Source organism: Pteronotus mesoamericanus, unplaced genomic scaffold (genome assembly GCF_021234165.1).
Source record: "Pteronotus mesoamericanus isolate MK-2021 breed Mesoamerican mustached bat unplaced genomic scaffold, CSHL_Meso_final contig_20, whole genome shotgun sequence".
NCBI lineage: Eukaryota > Metazoa > Chordata > Mammalia > Chiroptera > Mormoopidae > Pteronotus > Pteronotus mesoamericanus.
In genome coordinates this window covers 20,455,453-20,475,694 of record NW_026555085.1, presented here as the reverse complement: position 1 = coordinate 20,475,694, position 20,242 = coordinate 20,455,453, and the positions used below count along the sequence as shown (strand labels likewise).

Below are 20,242 nucleotides of genomic sequence, written 5' to 3'. Positions count from 1 at the left end.
GGAAACTATAGATTTAATACATTAAAAAAATTCCCTCTGGGGCCAGAAACATTGCAGCCTATTTCACCTATATAAAGAGGAAGAAAACCATTTTTGATTCAGTAAGTCAGAGAGGTGGTACATGTTCAGTTGAATTCCCCTCAGGGTAAAAAGGAACACACACCTTTTCTCAAACACTGACATATATTTTGGGGGGCACCGTGTTATTTTATTCAAATAATCATTGAATAAAAGATAGCTTCTGAAGCTCATGAACTCTAAACACTGCTTGTGCATCTCCAAGTATCAAAAAAGACTATAAAAAACCATTCTTTCTTTTTTTACAGTGAGCCCAGGAAAACAGAATTTCTTCAGGCAGTGAGTGAGACCAGTTGTGGGGTAATGGGGAGAAATGTTTATGTGTGGAAGATTTTACCTCATGTGTTTCTTCTATTTGTGAATCTGATAAACAAAGAGGCTATGACTTACCAGGTCATATTTCTGCATCTTTTTATTTTTGCAATAGAATTAAATTGCATTTGCAGCAGAACCATGGAATATTATGTGACCCAGAGAGCTAAACTCAATTGCAATTCCATTGAGGGTTGTTAAAAATAGTAAAAATGATGATGGTGATGATAAAATAATAATAATGGCAGCTCATTATACCAAGTGTTGGCTGTGTGTGTAAGGTGCTTGCTATTTTATGTGCATGTTAGTCCTCAAAACAGTGCCATGAGTTTGGAAAGATTATCATCTGCATATTACAGGTGCGGGAAATGAGGAATTATCACTTGTCTAAGGTCACAAGAGCCAGTAAATATTAGCCTCAAGGTTTAAATTTTGGTTTCTTGGACTGTAGACGCCCCTCTTGCCTGATAATCTAACCAGTACACTTGCATACAGTTGGATAAGGTACCTAATATTTCTTTACCACAATATTTTCCTATCTGAAAATAAAGAATGATTAAAATTTTTTTACATAAGTCACTGCAGGTTCTCAGGATTAACTCTTGATCTGCAAAGAGCACTGGAAATCCGCTCCTCACTTCCTTTTCAGAAACACATCTTTATTTACTAGTGCCAAGTTCATGAACTTAGTCTTGTAATTTTACAATAGTGATTATGGGAAGTGTGTGATTTAAAAATTGGGACCTAATGCCCTGGCTGGTATGGCTCAGTGGATTGAGTGCTGGCCTGTGAACTGAAAGGTCACTGGTTTGATTCCCAGTCAGGGCACATGCCTGGGTTGCAGGCCAGGTCCCCGGTTGGGAGTGTGCAGCATGTTTCTCTCACATGTTGATATTTCCCTCCCTCTGTTACTCCCTCCTTTTTCCTCTTTGTAAAAGTAAATAAAAAATAAAATCTTTAAAAAAATTGTGACCTACTACTGGCTGTCTGGCAGCTATATGGGGGCATAATTTTGAATATTTTGCTCAGTAGTGAAGAGAAAATATTTTGAAATTAAGATACAAAGAATGACTTTGATTTGAGCATGAAGATGTTCTTGCCTGTAAAACGGTTATCTCTTCCTTAAATTGTACAAACATTATAGCAATGTCAGATATCACAGTATAATGACCAAGTATGTGGATGATGAAGCCAGGTGCCAGCATAGTTAAAATGCCAACTCTGGCACTCACTAACTGCACTGATTACTAAAGATCTTTGGCAAGTCATCTAACCTCCATATTCTGCATTGTACAGTGGAGAGGATAACAGTACCTACTTCACAGGGTTGTTGAGAGGCTAGAGTAAAACAATATATTTAAGGTGCTTAGAATAGTACCTGACATGGTAAGTGTATTTTCCAGTGTATTAAATTAGAGAAAAATCATCCATATCCCACCACAATAACATATAAGTTTTAATATTTTTCTTTCTCTTCTGCTCATCTGTCTCATAGCTACATGCTTTATAAAGCCATAATCATAACATACATGTAATCTGTATTTGGTAATTTTTCACTTAAGATTATATTTTATACATTTTCTATGTTTCCATGTACTCTTCACAATAATTTTTAATGACCATTATACTATTTCAAGTTGATGAACCAGAATTTATTTAGTTATTCCTTTATTTTTGGACCTTTAATTATTTCTACTTATAAAAAGCAGATAAAGCTTATAGCTGTTTTGATTACTTTTTTATTGTGAACTATATAATGTAGACAGAAGAGCTTTATGTCTTTATACATGTACAGTTGCCTTCCATGTTAAAATTCTCTTTGTGCATTTTCATATCTATAATGTACCTTGGACAAGTTACTTAATATCTCTGACCCTCTGTTTCCTCGACTACAAAGTGAGGATGATGATAATACTTGCCTCATAGAGTTGTGCTGTGGATTAAAAGAGATAATACATGTAAAGCAGTAGAGCAGTTCCAAGTTCTAACCAGTTGTTACTAATCTTATTCACTGGTTTAATATGTCAGGACCTGTGGATAAAGGATCCCACCTTTTAATGCTTGTTTTCAAATTCAGGTAAATCAATGCATTAGACAAAGGTGGTTTAATGAATTGTTCTGGGGTTGTGGCTGTCACAAAACTTGGCTCCCTACTCCCCTGGTTTACCCCCATGCTTTCCTTATGTGCTGTTTGCAGTGAAACAGCCCATGGCCTACAGGCAAGGACCACACCTTGTTTACAGTTCGACAATAGCAGAAGCCATGTAACCATTTCCCACAACCTCAGCCTCACGACTGACAGACACCAGGTCCGGGAGGCCGAGCCCTGTTGGGGCTGAGGGCGCTAATGGCTGGAGTGGGGTCTGCTGGGCCAGGCCTCCTGGGATGGGACTCCACGCTCATGGAAAACTCTCGAAAGACTAGTCCATCCAGCAAGAGTTTCCTGGGGTCCTAGGCATCTGCTGTTCCACGCTTCTTGGTTTTTCCACACCTAAGAGAGAACCCGCCAGACTTCCCACAGACCACTTGTCAAGCCTGATTGGCTTCTGTGGTCACCTCAAACCCCAAGTGAGACCCATTAAGAAAGCAAGGTTTGCTTCTGCCACATGGTTTTGATTATGTCTGTATATGGGATGCCAAACCTGTGGTTAGTATATTTGAAAACACATAGAAAATAGAATTAAGTGTAAAGGAAAACAAATCTTTTGGATCAATGTTACGTAGCTTTTGAAATTTGCTAAGTACTATGATTTAGGTTTAAGGATATAGATGAATTGAAGTTCTTGTCATATGAGATTGTTTTTACTGGGTGAAGAAATGACTTAATTATTCCTACTCTTCAGAAGGTAGGGATTCCTTATTCTCATTAGTACTGGAACGCTTCGTAATGAAACCTAATGCTTGTTTAACAGTTATAGTAGAATAGACAGTTTTCTAACATATGCATTCAGTCATTCAATTGTCATATATCCCTGTGACTTAGGGTCTACTAATTTATGTTATGGTACAGATGAGAAAATTGAGGTACAGATTGAGTTCCTATTTTTCTCGAGGTGACAGTAGTCACCTGGTGGTAGACTCCTGTGTTTTGTCACTGAGCTACATGGACTCGCTGTAGGAGACTGCTCAGGAATCACTTGTCTGTACTGGAATCTCTGAGGCTTGGCATCTTCTCTGAGGATAAGTCTGTGACTGGTCAGCAAGAACTTGTTAATTTTGATATTTGCTTAATCCTACAATTTTAATTTTAAGTTTTATGAAAAGCTCTTTGGAAGTGTAACCAATAGATCCTTCACTTTTCCAGCTTCCATAAACACCTCACATTGTAATGGTCTTCATCTTGCTTGTGTGTAGAAGTCCTATCCGTTATCAGGCTCTGTTCCCCACAGGTTTCTGGAAATCTCTGAGCAACATCTCTCTTTCCTTCCAACTTTTCTTAAGGTTGCTTACTGCCTTGGTCAGCTGTCAGGTTTTGGATAACCAATCCTTGCCTCATTTAGTGACCTGAAAGTGAAGGCTTGTTAACTCTGTCAGGTGTGATTGTCATACCGAGGTCACACAAGATTGTGCAGCTTCCACCTGGTTCACTTAGGATGCTCTTAGGGGAAGCCAGCTGCCATGTAAGAAGTTCCACTATCCTGAGGATGGCACCCTGGAAAGCCCATGTGTAGATGATCTGTTGGGAGTTCTCAATGAGCTCCTAGTCCACAGCCAAGTGAGGGAGCCATCCTGGACAATCAGCCAAGGTGAGGCTTCCGTTGAATGCAGCCCCAACCAAAATCTGCAGCCAGCCTGCACAAGTGAACCCCTAGGAGAGCTCCCCAGCTGAGCCCGTCCCTAGGTTTTGTGATTGAAATAGAATGGTTGCTTTGTTTTTTCAAGTTTTATTGAGATGTAATTAACATGTAAAATTACATAGATTTAAGGTGTACAACATAATGATTTGATATATGTATATATAGCAGTGATTACCACAATATGTTTAGTTAACACCCATCACCTCATATAGTTACAATTTTTTTCTTGTGATAAGAATTTTTAAGATTTACTCTCAACAGATTTCAAATATATAATGCAGTGTTATCAACTGCAGGCACCATGCTGTACATTAGGTCCCCAGGCTTATTTATCTATATAACTGTAAGTTGGTACCTTTTAAAAAATTGAGGTATAATAGACATATAATACTATGTTAGTTTTAGGTATACAACATAGTGATTTGGTATTTATATGTATTGCAAAGTGATCACTACAATAAGTTTAGCTATCAACTGTCACCATACATAGTAACAAAAAATGATGATGAGAACTTCTAAGATCTACTCTCTTAGCAACTTTCAAATATGTAATATAGTATTATTAAGTATAGTCATCATGACTTATATTACATTCCCACAATTTATTTTATAACTGGAATTTTGTATGTTTGGTCCCCTTCACCCGTTTTGCACTGCCCGCGAATACCTCACCTCTGGAAACCCCACCAATCTGTCTGTCCTCTGTTTCTTGGAGTTTGGGTTTTTTAAATTAAAAAAACATTTTTTTTTTAGATTCCACATGTGAGATCAGATGGTCTTTTTGTCTTTCTCTGACTTACTTCATTTAGCATAATGTGCTCAAGGTTTATCCATGTTGTCACAAATGGCAGAATTTCCTTCTTTTCTTATTGCTGAATAATATGTACCATATTTTCTGCATCTATTCATCTGTCAATGAACAATTAGATTGTTTCCATGTCTTTGCTACTGTAAACAATGCACAAGAAATATGGGGGTATAGATATCTCTTGTAGATAGCAATTTTATTTCCTTCAGGTATACCCAAAAGTGGAATTGCTGGATCATATGGTAGTGCTATGTTTAATTTTTTGGAGAAACCTCCATATCATCACTAGAAAGACATTTTTCTACAAATCTCTACAAAGTCTGCAGAGATGAAATTCTGCCTACAGTATAAATGACCTTTAAAATCACCTTGTACAAAGGAATTTGATGTCCAGGAACTGTAGTTTCCCAAGTTGCTCCACTTTATACAGGGGTGGGCAAAAGCAGGTTAATAATAATAAATAATACAATAATTAATAAATAATATTACAAGAATAAACTCTGTTTCATGTGCTCACAACTGCAAAACTGCTTTTGCCCACACTGTATTTGTATAATTAAAAGGCCCAACTGTGTTCATTTCTCAGAAAAAAAAATAGGTTTCAAGACATATCTAGAGGGAGGCCAAAAAGAAAATGCTTGCTTCTTGGAAACGTACATTTAAAAATTCTACTATGTGCACTAAGGTTTCAAAGATTACTAGGTAATCTTACTGAAGGAAAATGATCTCATACCTTGTAGTTTTGAAGTTTAATGGAGCCGAATCTCTGGTTTCATTAATTTGCCAGAGCTCTGTATTAATAAGCACTGAGTGCCACTAGAATATGGTAATGAACTGATGTTCATAACAAGAATGATCTCAGAAATTGTTTTCTAAATAATCAAGAGAGTATTATGTTCCATTGTGTTAGAGTGCTGCAGAGTGTGTCTGATTGTTTTCATCTTTAAAGATCTTTCTTTCATGGGGTAGGAGGCTGAATAATGACACCCAAAGATATCTATCTCCTAATTTCCGGAACCTGTGAATGTTACCTTAAATGGCAAAAGAGCCATTGTACGAATGATGGAACGAAGGATATGGGGATGGGGAGATTATCCTGGGTTGTCACGGCAGACCTCAACTGTAGTCACACATGCCTTTATAAAAGCGGGGGGGGGGGGGGGGGGGGCGGGGCTTGGACAACAGAAGAGGATAATGTGGTGCGATGCCCGGAAGTGGAGGTTGGAGTGACCTGCTCTGAAGATGGAGGAAGGGCCACCAGCCAAGGAAGGAGCTAGAAGATGGAAATGACACAGAGACATTCTCCCCTGGCACCTCTGGAGGGTGCAGGCCTGCTGGCACCTTGATTTCCGCCCAATGAACTTGTCAGATAATGCATGTATGCTGTTTAAAGTCACCAGATTTGTGGCAATTTGTTAGAGCAGTGATGGGAAACCAATAAAATGCTTTGTGTACCTGATTTCTTTGAAAACATTTTCTGACATGGGTAACTCTTCATCAGCGGGATGTCTGATTAGCCTAATTCCCAGGCTGGAAGAGCATTTACTCTAGGAATTGTTAGGCATGGTCTACTCATTTGTAATTTCTGGGTCACTCAGTGTCCCTGCGGCTGAGCAGTAATTGAAGTCTATTGTTTTCAGGCCCCTTTTCAGTCTATCCCAGACAAGTTGCTTTTTCTAGTGGCCAGCCCAGTCGAACAACATCTTTGGTGACAGCAGGAGGTGCAGGCTGGGAAATGCTCTGACTCACCAGAAAGGAGGCAGAAGGATGCTGTTTCAGTTTGAGTGCTGCATGCCCTGTGTGGGAGACATTCGAAAAGCATTGTTGGACCCAAAGCTGCTTCTCACCATCTGACCAGAACAGTCAACTTCTTACAGTAACCTCACGGGAAGGAAGTCAGTATTGGTGAAGTGCTCCTTCCACGAACATAAACCCAGATGTCTGACCTACATTTTCGGTCTCCAAAATGACCTTTATTCACTTCCAGCAGCTCAAGGGTAAATGCATAAAAGTAAACATCGCCTGACAGTCATATATGATATGTTAAAATGATTGGAATCTTTTGGTTTCATCAAACTTTTTGAATTGGATATATTAAAAGGCAATAGGGCAAAAAGTTGAGCAGGTGATGATTGATCTTTGTGGGCCTGCTGCTTTTTAGGAAAAGCGGCCTCCTTGACTCCGGAGCCTCTCACTCTATGTTGCCATCCTCAGTCGGGATTCTTCCAGGAAAGTTAGCTTCAGCTGGGTCTCAAGATTAGCAAAACAGGACATTTTCTCCACCATAGGATTTGTGGGGCACTGGGAAGGAACTCTGCCTCTAAGATATATCTTTGTACTCTGCTGAAATCCTCTCTTTAAAATGTCACTTTTGAGGGCTTTTTGGAAAAATGCACATCTCTAGGATGTTGACACATTGAGCTGGTGAGGTAGTTTTCTAGAGATTCTCCAAAAACACTCTTTTTAAGGGTCCAGCACTGTGTCAGCCAGAGAATCAAAGATCAATAAAGTGAGGTTTCTTCCACTGTGATGCTCATGATCTGGAAGGGGAGACAGAGAAAAGCAGCAAATATAACCCGTGTCAGCTGGGGTCTTTGTCTACTAAAATTTAGTAGACAAAGTGCCCTATAAATTGTGTCACAATCAGAATGGTCTGTTTTGCTAAGCTTAAGACCCAGCCACAGCTGTCTTCCCTGGAAGATTCTGAAGTGAGGATGGCAACAAAGTGTGAGAGGCCCTGGAAGAGATGGAGGCAGCTTCTCCTAAAAACCAGCACGCCCACAAAGATAAACAGTTGTTCGCACAGCAAGAGGGCCCTCCCATCATCTGTGGGCATCCCTGGATGGAATCTCAGGTTTATTCTAGTTGCTTAGGCTCTGAAGGTGCTGATCTCCTTGACGTTGGCTGTGCTCTGAGCTGACTTGGAAGCTGTACCTTGTGAGAAAAGCCCGCTGGACATTTCTAAGTGTGACAGGTGTCTCTGAAGATGTGGGGTGATAGAGATACCCAGCAACATCATGGTACGATAAACTCAACATCCGCTAGGAGATATGCTTGTTCATAAGCATTCTTCAGCCACCACCAGCACTGAGGAATTATCAGGGGCAAACATTTCTCCACAGGCTCCTTGCCTTTGCCTGCCTCCTAGTAGTTCTCCTCTAAGTTCACCTCTTCTCTCTCCTCAGAGCTCACTCCCCCTCCATTGCTCCTTATCTGATTCTAGTACCTTTGTTTTGCAGTATAGTTTAGTTATTTGTTTTTCTATTGTCGCTTAAAACAAGCCCTGGGGACCATAACTTTTGTACCAAATGCTGCCTTTCAAAGCTTTGTAAATACTCATACTCTAGGAAGAAATGCCATCCCCTTAAGGCAAAAGCAGTTTCCTTTTCATGAGGCTATGGCAAAGAAGTCCAATACAATGTGACAAATGCAGCTTGCTCTCCAGCCGTCCCCACCCCCCTCCCCCGCCCCGGCAGAAAGAAAGCTTGTAACTGAGGAAAAGTGTAGATGTTGCAGGCCTTCGGTTCAGTAAAGTCTTCTGGGGAACAGGAGGAGAGTGAGAGTGGAGTCGGTATCTCAAAGAGAATGAAAAACTTTGGTAATAGAGATTGCTGGGGCAGATGTTCCCAAACTTGTTTAAATGACAGAACACGCAGGAATGGTGGCCTCTTTGAGTCATTGAGAGACACTGATGAATTTAACATGTCTTATTAATAGTATTTACCTCAACTTTATATGTTTCTCTATTTTAAGTTTACATTGTTTAGACATTATGTTTGGTTAAATTCACATTCTATAAAAACAATATACAATCACATGCACTTGTCCATTAATAATCACTCTGTAAAAAGAGGCATGATAAGCATCTCTGTGATTTGCCTCTTATATCTGATTACTACTGATCCGAACAGGAATGAGAGTGGAAAGATACTGTGACTGAGACATGCTCATGCTTACGATGGATGCACCCGGATTTCTAGTATGTGCTGTTGAGGTAAACACGGGTGATTAAGCTAATTGATTCTTTTAGTCACATCTGAGTATTTGGTAAGAGTAATTCAAAATGAGCATTTAGAAATATCATGTATGCTAGGGTAGTTTCTCCACAAACACCCTTTTTCCTTCCCTTCTCTCTCCCTCCCTCCTGTCCTTTCTCCTTCCCTTTCTTTTCCTCCCCCCCCACCCCGTGCTCCCTCCCTCCTTCTTTTCCTTCCTTCCTTCCTTCCTTCCTTCCCTTCTTTCCTTCTCTTTTTTCTTTTTCTTTCTCTTTCTCCCTCCCTCCCCACCCTTCCCCTCCCTTTCCTTCACCTCCCCTCTCCTCCTCTTACTTTCTGTTCCCTTCCTTTCATTACTTTTCCCTCCTTCCTTCTTATTTACAACATATTTGGACTTGCTGATCTGTCAAAGTTTGAAAAACTTTAGAAAAATTACAAGTGCAGGAAAAACTCAGGAGCATTTCAGGTTGAGCCATGAATGTCTGTGGAATATTTCACTTTTTCTAGAATTAGAGAAAACTTTGTTTTGCTTAATTTTTCTTTAATTCCGATCTTGAGGCTGATGCTCAGGGACCCACAAAGGGGCTTAAAAGGAAGAGGAAGAATCTCCAGAGAAAATGGCTTTGGAGTATTTCTCTTTCCACCTGTGCTAAATTCACTCCTATTATCATGCAGGATGAGAATTTCTCCTTTATTGCAATGAAAAGTTTATGCATTTTCCTATTCCTTTTCTTTCTCTGGATCTGAGAGACAGGGTTATTATATTTTTGCTCTAAGCATCACCATGGTGAGGTGTCACCTAGGTGAGAGGCTGTAGACAGTCTGGTTAACTACATGGTTTGCTAAGAGTCTACAGTCTTGTGGGAGCTGAGTTGGATGTGACAGAAATAGAGTTTAGGTTTTCCGGGACAGTGATGGGTTTCAGGAATACTTTACTCAACAACATCTATTCAAGGGCAAAAGTTAAGCTACCATATTAGGTGATCTTTGTTAATTTCAAAAACTTTGGCAAATAATCTGAAATCTTCCATTAGAGAAATACTAAACAATTGCTTAAGCCCAGTTGCAGATACTCTACCTCCTGATAGAAATATATATATATATATATATATATAATAAAATAAACTGTATCCAGCAAACATTTTTGTTCTTCTTTTCTAGAACTTGCCCTTGGGCAAAACTGTTTGTTCATCACAGTAATATAGTGAAATGGCAGAATGAATGTATTGTTTTTAAATATAAATGTAATTTTTTTTATAACAGAGATTTTGCTAAATTTGAGCAGCAGGGATCCTCCTTCTTGGTATTTATCCAAAGAAATCCAAAACACCAAATCAAAAAGGCATATTCATCTATATGTTCTTTGCAACATTATTTACAATAACCAAGATATAAAAGCAACCTAAGTATCTATCAATAGATGAATGGGTAAAGAAGATGTGGTACATATATTTAATGGTATATGATTCAGCCATAAAAAAGAATGAAATGTTGCCATCTGCAATAACACGGATGGACATAGAGGGTATTATGCTGAGTAAAATAAGTCAGACAATGACAAACGGCAGATGATTTCACTTATATGTGGAATATAAAAAACAAATGAACAAGCAGAACAGAAACAGATTCATGGATACAGAAAACATTTTGATGGTTGCCATAGAGGAGGGCAGCTGGGGCAGATGAGTAGGAAGGTGAAGGGATTAATAAGTAAAAATTGGCAGTTACAAAATAGTCATAGGGATGTACAGTACAGCATAGGCAATATAGTGAATAATATTAAAATAACTGTATGGTGTCAGATGGGGACTAGATTTATCAAGGTTATGATCACTTCATAAGTTATATAAATGTCCAACTATTGGGTTGTACAACTGAAACTAATACAATACTGTATGTCAACTATAATTGAAAAATAATTATTTAAAATTTTTAAAAGGGTAGATATTGATTGAAAAAGGGCATAAGGAGCGGTTCAAGATTGCTGGGAAATGTTCTATATCTTGATCTATGTGTTGGTTTCATAAACATTCAATCTCTAAAAAAATCTTTTTTTGAGCCAAAGGTAGTTTGAGGTTCTATCCCCTAACAACTGACTTTTTCACATTAGCATAATGCTTTTAAGAGTCACTCACATTGTTGGGTGTCAGGGGTTTGTTCCTTTTTTATTGTTAAATAGTGGCATAGATGTGCTAAAATTTATTTCTTTTTTCAAAAAATATTTTATTCACTTATTTTTAAAGAGAGGGGAAGGGAGGAAGAAAGAGGGAGATAGAAATGTCAATGTGTGGTTGCCTTTAGTACCCACCCAACCGGGGACCTGGCCCACAACCCAGGCATATGCCTTGACTGGGAATCGAACAAGTGACCCTTTGGTTCACAGGTTGGCACTCAATCCATGGAGGCACACCAGCCAGAGCAAAAAATTTATTTATTTCTATACCAATTGATGGACATTTGAGTTGTTTGCAGTTTTGGGCTATTGTGACTACAAATTTATATATAGGTTTTTGTGTGGACATATTTTTGTTTCTCTTGCATCAGCACCTAAGGATAGGGTTGCTGGGGCTTATAAATTTACATTTAACTGTCAAACTATTTTTTTTTTTTGTGAACAACTTAGAGAATTTATTTGGAAAGTAGGAAATAAGCATGACTTAAACATTTATTTAGAATATGAACAAAACTAGAAAAAGAAGGCAGAGAGTACTGAAGTTGGCTCAAAGGCCATACAATGCAAACCAGCAAAATCCAAGTTTCTCTCATGCAAAGAAGTATTAAGGAAGAGTATGAGATGTTTCCAGAACAGGGCACAACAAATATTTTAAAAATTTACATAAGAAACTGTACATAAAAGAAAAAAATAAATTAGACAATTTACATGAAATGTTTTATAGGTTAGAGTAGGCTGTGACTTAGTTTGTTATACATCATACATTTTTACATCACAGATTCAGTGTCAGAATTCCAATGTGACAAAGCTTAGTTTGACTTGACAAGGACAATGCGACAGAATAAGGCAACTGAAACTGAAATGGCTTGTATAAGTAAACTTAACACATGCAAACATCTATGTGTGATTTGGTCAGTAACTGGGCAGAATTAAGACAAATGAATTTCAGTTAAAAAGTCAAAGAAAGTGAAAACACAGAATGTGTAAAAATGACAAAACCATCTTAACATGACTTACATCTGATTCCATTCATTACATTTGGACAAGGAGACTAGTCAATGGATGGCAGGTGTACAAAGTCACCTTTCATTCTAAATGTTGTCAACTAAAAAGGGTACCTCATAGAAAAAGTTGCAAATTTTAAAATGGCTCAATATCTGTGACAACTACTGACTGCCAGGTAAAATATCCACATGAAGCAGAGACAGGATGTAAGGCTAAAAAAATGTCAAACTATTTGCAGTACTTATTTATACTTTACAAATTATGTAAAGGCTGATGCTTCCTTTGAAAAGCTACTGAACGGTAAGCCCTGCAGTGGGTGAAAGATGCTAATAGCAAAAAAAAAAAAAAAAAAAAAATAGCGCTATCTTAGAACTGAAATTTAGTTGCGTATTTATGTAATTCAAAATCTTGATTTTTAACTTCACTTCTTTCAAAAATACATTCCTTATTAATTCTTTTAAATACGAAATTAGTGGCAGCTGTGGCAAAAAAAGACTGAAAATGTGTAAGAAAAATAACCTTTGACTACAGAAAGAGCCAGAACGTAAATAAAGTTATAATAATTCCCATATAATTTTGACATTAACACAACAAAAATTCCAGATACTTTTTCTGAGTGAAGTGCATACACACACTTTACACACTTTAATATATACATGTGTATCCCTTCATATTACTTTAATGTATATCTACTTGGTTATTACAGGCAATAACTTAACATGATGAGAAATAACTAACACCATTCCGTTGGTCTGGTGGGAATTCAAAATCTAGTGCCAATAGATATACACAAATGAAATAAATTTCAAGACATTATGCCAATTATCTGAACAGACTGTTTTAGTCACTGCCACAGTCAAAGCAAGCAACTCCTCTCCAGGAACCTGACAGCTGGTGATCCCATTGTAACAAATCAATGTCCTTCTTTTACAAGTAAAGGAAACAACTTTTAACAAAGTTAGACCCCTGATGGGTGCTATTTCTAATACAATACCAGGTTGTGACCCCACATCCACTGAACATTTGAAACAGATAACACAAACAACAGGGGCTCCTAAGACATTTGAACTTCTGAAAGTGGGAATTACTCAAAATTTAGATATGTCTGAAAAGCAGGGATGAGTTACTTTCCACAACACAATTTTTAAAGATAGGCTATTAAAATACTTTAAAGGAGGAAAAAAACACTTAGTTGGGTCTTTGCTGATTACCAGGCTCAGTAAGAAAATATAAGACAACTACTGCCTGAAATATTGAAAACAGGTGGCAGTATAAACCACATTATCTTGTGAGATTATCTGATGATAGAAACAAAGTTGGCCAAATTCATTCAGTATTACAATAAAACACATTAAAATAAACCAACGTATTGGGTAAAAGGACATCATTGACACTTCATGGCAAACCATCTTAAACAGGTCAAAGAGTATTATTACAAAAGGCAATATATTTCTAGTACTTTGTTTACACATACCACAAAACAGTAAGTGAAATGAGAAAATGCACACATCTTTCTGGCGGTTATCCTTTCAGTCTTTACATGGCTTTAAAGGAGAATTTTTAAACTACATTCTCAAATGCAATAATAGACTGAAGAGAATTAAGCATTCAAGCCCCCAACCCCAAATTGACACACTAAACAAAATACAAAGTTTTCTATATGACAAACAGTGGTTACAAAGGACATTTGGAAGCTCTTGACTTCTCAGCTTTCCCCCCAAGGACACAGCCTTAGAAATCAAGTCAAGGGCCCTGGATGCTCTCAGAAGGCAAGAGCACCGCCACACAGAGGAGCGGCTCTCCCTCCCGGCTGCATCACTCCCTCACAGAAATGAGGCTTTCAGAAACCAAGACTTACAATACAGCAATCCCATTTGCAGGCAAAGGCAAAAAACTCAGGAACCTTTACAGAGTATAATATTTGGCAAATATTCTGAACTTCTTGAAGGACTATCAGTTACCAAATATAGTATTGGCAATAGCACGGACTTTTCCTAAACTAAGAGTCCACATACTTAGATTAGATTACCTGAGCAAGGAACTGCCCATGTCAACAGGTAGGTAAGTCTACTAATTTAATATTTTGTCGTTGGAGAATTGGGGTTCTAGAACTGAAAGCCATTATTTCTAAAAGTCTCTAGTTAAAAAGCAATCTTTTTGTGGGGGCAGGAGGATGGTGGTGGTAGAAAGTTCTAGACCTTGTGTTCTCTACTAAGTCTCAAAACAAATTGATAGTGCTCCCTGCATTTGAAAAATGTTACCAGAGTTCTTTAGAATGAAAATTAATTCCTAAAGTTAAAGATTCTCTTGTGCGTACATAATTCAACAAAGAATTAATAGGGCCTCTTTTTAATCCTTCAAAATTGGTTTCTCAAAATTAAATTAGATAAGGTGGGGGGACATTTAAGTCATTGGCATCATCCAGTTTGCTCCAGTGAAGGTAATGTGCACTTCAGAGACTGTTGGGGGCAGTCAGAATGTGTCTCAGGCAGCTCTATCATTGTCATTGGAAAAACTGAGACATGCCATGTGCCCCCAGGATGCAACATAAGGTATTTTTGGAATGGTCAAAATATTCTAGGCTTGTCTGTGTAAGAGAAAGCAGCCCAAATGATCTTCTTCCTATCCACCTTTCTCTTTTTAAAAGATAAAGTTGCCATATTTCTCCCCTCAGACAAATCTTTTAAAAACCCATCTTTGGAAGTTTTAATGGATACATGATGGTGTTCATTTTTAGGAGCTAGTCCTAAAATGGCACTAATCCAGGAGCCCCTACCCAAACTTGGCTCCGGAGAACTTGACATGTGGTTAGGCTCAGTTGAGATGCGCTGTATTCAAATACAAACTGGTTTTGAAGACTAAATACAAAAAAACCAAAACATAAATTATCTCCTAGATAATTTTCTATATAACAAACAATGGTTTGATTTTAATATTGATTATGTGTTGAAATAACATATTGAATATATGGAATTAAATAGAAATATGTAATAAAAATGAATTTCACCTTTCTCTTTTTAATTTTAAATGTGCCCAATAGACAATGTAAAATTACATGTGGCTCACTATTAGCACTGTTCAAGAACAGAACTTTGAAGCATTATATTGATTGGGACTAGAACCAAACCTATTTACCACTCTATTCTCTCAAGAATTTCTTGAGAGCATGATAAAAAACCAGACTCTTGGCAGCCTTCCTCACAATTCTTGATTATACCTGAGAAAAGCCAAGTGCAGGAGTGTTAAGATGGCACTCCCCTTGGTAGACATTTTAGCAGGTAACTGCGGCTTCTGAGGTCAAGAAGTCTGAACCACAGTCCCAAATTAAACAACGTAGTGATGAGGCTTTGATCATCCTACTTCCCTCTTAAAGACCACCTCAACTTATAGCTGCTAATGTAATGTACAGTGTGCCACACAGAAATATAACTTGAACTTATCATTTAAAGAGAAAAACTTCTGTAGAAATGCTCAAATCACAAAATTTTAAAATAAACTGAGTATATAACTTTTGGCTGAAATTATCTAATCACTACAATGGAAACAGAGAAACATTTAGTCGTAGGTTTGCAAAGTGACTCCTGATTGACATGAATTTCAAGTTCTAAATATTCTAAATTCTAAAAAATTTTCTTGACATACTTTCCCCTGTACATATTCACTCCTATTATTCATGTTAATGTTTTTAGATAGAGAAAACTAAATTTTAAGTATTTGAGCACAAATTTTGAAAACACTGAGGAGAAATGTCTTTATCAAGCACCTCTTGATAGTCTACTGAAAACTGTTCTCTATGGAGCAAAACTGTATTCTGTAAAAACACATTGTAGTACTTATTCCTGTAATGTAAACAATTTTTAAACTCTTCAAAGCACACTCTGATTTACTGGAAATGATTTAAGGAACTGAATAGTTTTCTCAAGTCTCCCTACCTCATAAATCATGAGAAACAATCTCACAATTTTGCTGACCTACTGGACTCCAAAATGTTACTACCAAAATGAAAATCTGGAAAAAGTTATAACAGCATAAAGAAAGAATTCAAAATAGAGAACAAATTCTAAGACAAAGAGATTTACAAATTTTGGAACTATAATTCTTTCATTACCAAGATATACAAAACACTGATTCTTTCATAATTCTGCAGTACTGCCTCAGAATTCCAGGGTCTCAAAACAAATCTTTTAGATTTCCATAACATCAATTTAGAATAATTGTGATTTTGTTGCTGTTCATAATAGAATTAAGTCTTTAGCTTTGAAGGTTCAGACCTAATTAACCAGAAAGGACCGAGTTTGGGCCTGAGATAAAATGTGGTATAAGAACTCTCCCAACCACTCTCCATTAGAACAGTCCTCTGGCCTCATCAGACTTTCAAATAAGTAATTAAGCCTCCAATTAAAAAACATTAAGCATTTTAAAATGTACTGATTAATAAAATACAGGAAGTACAGTGTGACCAAATATGTGGATTTTCTAGGATTTGTTTGAAATTCAAACTACCATTTAAGAATAATATTTTGATTAAATTATGGCATTTGAAAAAGGTTGTACTTCTGGGGAAAGATCACATAAACATGCCTTTGGGGGGATATGTTAGGAAAGCTACAATAATGCATAATTAATATTCCCTTAACATTTCTAAAATCACATAAGAATGATCATCTTTGATTGCCATTTCAATTCATTTTGATACAGGGTATGTTGCTGTCTGCTTAACAGTAACCAAAACACACACAGAACAGACTTGTAACAAATATTCAGAATTATTTTCATGAGCTAAACATTTCTGAGACTTTAAAGATTTGTGTTTGAGTGTACAGTACTGCAATGTTGGCTACATAAAATAGAAAATGTTTTTGAGAGAAAGCTCAATAATCAGAAGCTGTATTGCATTAAAGGATTTAACACTGGCTGTATACAGAAGGTAAAGCATTGCAGTTGGAAACACTACCTTTTACTGTGTTCTTGCTGTAATATGGCAACATTTAGCAACTTACTGTTTTGACATTTAAAAATTAACAGAAATCCTGCTACTCTTTCATCCTTTGGTTCCCAGTGACAAATAACTCAGTAAAATACCTCTGGTTTTCAGGTCCTCCTGGATGACATTAGCAGAGAGAAATCTGATGCTTTAGCTGAAATTTGGGAGCCCAAGAGGTGCACTGACTGGTCCCAAGTACCCCTCATGCTCTAGAAACAATGCTTTCAGTTGGCCTTTTGACCAATAATCCAGTGCATATGCCAAAAACTTCATTGAGAGAGTATTGACTCGTAAAAAGTTTCCAATGAAGACAACTCTGTTTATTTTCTCATTAACAGCACACATTCGCACCACAGAACCAATATTACTGGTGATGGTAACTAAAGTAGCTCTTGCTAGGTGTTCTTTACTAACAGATTCTTGCTTCTCCTTATAAACCATGTTGCTAAAATAGATGCTACAGCCAAACCTGGCAGACCAAATCTTTCATGACCTCCCCCATAACTGTCATGGACCAGCTTGTCAGCTTGGGTGCTGCCACTTTTGGATGCCATTTCAAGAGCTTCTTCAAAGCTTTCACAGCCAGTCAATAAACCTCATCAGCCCAGAAAGGTACTGCCTCCAAGGCTTCTCCCAGTTACGCGTCTATAGCTGTCTTTGGAATGGACTGCTAGAATACTGTTTCCTGAGCCAGTGTTGCCCACCAGCAGTGGACAGGGATTGTCCAGGTTAAAAGGCATCTTTTGGCATTGCCCAGGCTCTGAGGCATTAGCAAAATAGCAGCCCTCTGATTGTTCATTGAAACTGACAGACTCTCTATACAGCAAGACAGTCAAGTTCATCCAATTTGTGCAGGTGGAGGTTTCCAATTGTGCAAAAATCTTCAAACTTGTAAGTACCACCGTGAGTATTATTGAGAATTTTTTATCTTATCCCATTTGAATAGAAGTAGGTGGGTCCTGGTTTGAAAATCTGATAAAGTGCAGGTTTCCTCTTCGGCCAAAAAGTGTTAAATCCTTCAGTTCAAGGTGCACATCCCAAATACCAGTGGATCCCTACGCTATGTTAAAAGTCAAATATTTCCGGATACTTTTCAAGCTCTCAACTCCTTGTTCTTCCTCTGCTGTGATATCTATAGGCTCAAAATATGAGAGCTTTACTAGTGTTCCCCCAGTGTCCATGCTGAACCATGGGAAAGAGTGTTTCTTGGCATCCTTGATTTTCATGGTGACGGCCTGAGGGACAGCCTGTGGTTTGGTGCTCGGAGGATGGTGGCAGTGACTCCAGAGGTCCTTAGGCCCTGCAGGAGGCCCAGCTGGTCCCACCCCTTAAGCTAGCTGGGTGGGGTGGGGTGGGCCTAGGGTGGGACTGCACCCCAGGCTAGGCTGGCCAGGGGATGGCCCCCAACCCCCAAAAGGGTTGGCCAGGACCCAGCGAGCTGGAGAAGGCTGCTGGCCTCTCCCCTGGGTGGGTGGGGTCGGGTGGGGTGGGGTAGGGTGGGGCCCAAAGCTGCTCCAAACCAAAGGTCCCGGTCCCTCAAACTATTTTCCAAAGTGACTGTGTCATTTTGCATTCCCATCTGAAATGTATGAAAATCCTACTTGGTTTCACATCTTTGTCAGGTCTCAGTATTGCCTGTTTTTAAATTTTAGTCACCCTAGTGGGTGAAGAAAAGTATCTCAATGTAGTTTTAATTTGCACGTCATACTATATTGATTTAAACATTTGTGACAACAAAGAGCACTGTCCCTTCATTTAGGTGTTACAACTTGAAACCTGCATGTTCAAGTGGCCAACCCCATGTATCAGCAATGCTTTAGCTGAAAAGTTGATTTTTCATCTGTCTTTTTATGACAACTTGTCCTGATCTTGTAGGGGTTCCTTTGAGCCTCCCTTCACAGAATATATGGCATCTTGTCACGTGCCTTTAGTGAGTAATCAGGCTTCAGTTTTGTATTTCATTAGTATGAGTCTACCTTTTGCCTTTCTCTTATCTCTTGGTAGACTGGCTTTCATCTTTATTATAAACTCATGCCAGGTGACACCGGGTTCTGCTGGCTTTCATGTTCGTGCCACAGTCACTCCACCATAGTCATATGTCAAAACCTTTGGTCAGTCAACACTGATTCTCCTTACATATTCGATGCAATACGCAATGCCCAGTGACTCAAGATATTTTAAACAGATATCTTGGGATGGAGGCCTGAACATCAGAGTCCTGGACAACTGAAGTCATATAATAGGGATTGGAAATATAATATTAATGCCATCTTTACAAAGATGGGAGCTAAAGCCACAGATCTTGGGAGCATATCCACACTTAAGGCATAAGACAAAGAGGTGAAACCAGTGTGGAGAGAGAAGAAATTAATAGGGTGAGGAGACAGAATGTCAATGTCATGGTAACCAAGGCAAGAGAGAGTTTTAGGAAGGGGAGAGTGTTCAATAGGGTTAATGCTGCACAGTGGCTTAGAAGGAGATAACTGAGAAGATACCGTTGAATTTGGACCTAGGAGGTTATTCGAGACTTTGGAAAATGCAGCTTCCTCAAAGCAGTAGAGTCAGAGCCAGAATGCATAGAATTAGGTAATGAGAAAGTGGGGAAACAAAAACAGATGTATTTTTCAGTGAGCATGGCAGACATAAATACACCTCCATCTGAGCCATCCATTGCTCCTCCCAATAGCAGAGGAGGTGCATATCTTTTTGTGCTTTAGAGTTTACTTGCCGTTGCCTGAGGAACATTATTCTCCTGAATTCTCTCTGATATCTTCAGCCTCTGGCCATTTTTTTTCTGTTTATTTAACATGCTCAAAATTTTTCAGTCTTCAAAAACAAAAGCAAAAAAAGACACAAATAAGTCACAGGTTCCTGTGGCAATTACTCTCTCACCTTCCTTTTTATAGTCAGGCCACTTTGAAAAGAGCCTTTTCTTGTGTCTTCCACTTCCTCCCCTTCCATTCACTCCTCAGTCTAGTCTAATCTAATTGTGGCCTCTGCCACTACAAAGAAGCCTGTCCCCCTAGAGCTCAATGACTTTGTTTTCATACCTAGCATGCTTTTAGATAACACTTCTTTGATATTATTTTG

General features: G+C 38.3%; 1 pseudogene; it reads right to left on the bottom strand.

The window, feature by feature from the left end:
- Positions 1 to 17,302: 17,302 nt before the first annotated feature.
- LOC129067087 (pantothenate kinase 3-like) lies at positions 17,303 to 18,378 on the bottom strand (annotated as a pseudogene).
- Between the last annotated feature and the right edge of the window lie 1,864 nt (positions 18,379 to 20,242).